This window comes from Myotis brandtii, unplaced genomic scaffold (genome assembly GCF_000412655.1).
Source record: "Myotis brandtii unplaced genomic scaffold, ASM41265v1 scaffold247, whole genome shotgun sequence".
NCBI lineage: Eukaryota > Metazoa > Chordata > Mammalia > Chiroptera > Vespertilionidae > Myotis > Myotis brandtii.
The window spans coordinates 1,332,053-1,333,425 of NW_005359352.1; positions in this window are offsets into that span (position 1 = coordinate 1,332,053).

Consider the following 1,373-nt stretch of genomic DNA (forward strand, 5'->3'; position numbering starts at 1 on the left):
CGGCGCTGACTTCAGTGCCTGCGCGCCTTGGTGCCCCGCCTGCCTTGTCCCTCTGTCCGGCTGCGCTGGAAAGAGCTGTTTCTCTGTGGCCGTGGGCTGCTCCCGTGTGAAAGTCTCCTCTCCTTCAGGACCCAGCGGGCCTGCCGTGGCCTCGGGGGACGGAGCCGGCAGCGCGGACTCAGAAACGGGAGGTAGTTACCATGTTAGATCCTGGCGCTCAGTGGCTGGTTCAGAAACTTGAACACAGCGCGCATCACTCCTGAGGGAGGTACTGGGTGCCCAGGTGCAGAATGACGAGGGAGAAGGTGCACAGGAAAGGGCTCCTTTCACCCGTCCTCTGTCCGAAAGGGCACCCCTCCCCGGTTCCTGCCAGAGGCCCCCCCAGGGAAACCCAGCGACAGCCCGCTCCCAGGACCGGCCAACTCAGGCCTGAAGTAGCTGAGCTGTCCGCCTGGCGCCTCCCTCCCTCCCTCCGGGCAGCTTCGTCCCCCCCCGCCCCCCGCCATGACAGGGGTTGGTTCTTGGGACACGCACCAGGCCTTGTGCAGGGGGGGGTGTTCTCAGGGGAAGGTTTGGGAGAAAGGCCGCGTGGAGTCCTCGCCTCTGAAGCTCCTCCCTGGCAGGAGGCCGCACAGGGCTGACCGGGGCGCCCTTTCCCGGGTGTGGCAGTTGTGTTGGCTGAGGTTTCCGTAAGTCGGGTGGCAGCGTCGGCAGTGACATCTTTGGGGACGTCTGTCCTGCAGCGCGAGGAATGGCTCACCTGTCCCACTGTACATGGCGGACTGGGAAACAGGAGCACGGCCAAGTGAGACTTTCAGTAATGAGAGAGGAGAGAGAGAGAGAGGGGGGGGGGGATGTTATCTGAATGAGAGAGAGAGAGAGAGAGAGAGAGAGAGAGAGAATGAGAATGAATGAGAAGGAGAGGGAATTAATAAAGCACATGAACATGACATGGGAAGGGTGGACCAGGCAGCAGCAGCCTCCTGCACGCCCCACACTGGGGATCGGGCCTGCAACCCGGGCCTGTGCCCTGAGCAGGAATCGAACCCTGACCGGCCGGCGGTGATGTTCTGACCCTCCGTCTGTGTAGCCCGTGAGGAGACACGTTAGGGATCGAGTCGAAGCTCCTTGTGTGCGTGTTTGCTGTTCTCAGTGGACTCTGAGCCACCGGCTGGCCCCGGGACTTGGGCGCTGTCTCGTTTCCTAGGCTTTGCCGTAAGGTGCTCTGTACGTTTTGCTGACTCAGAGATAAGGCGGAAGTTAGTGAACCGCGCAGCTGGGAAGCGGTGAGTCATGAAGATCGGGGGCACTTGCTGCTGAAGCAGAACGCCCGCTGGGCCCTCGGGGCGGGGACAGGGCCCGCACCGGCTGGG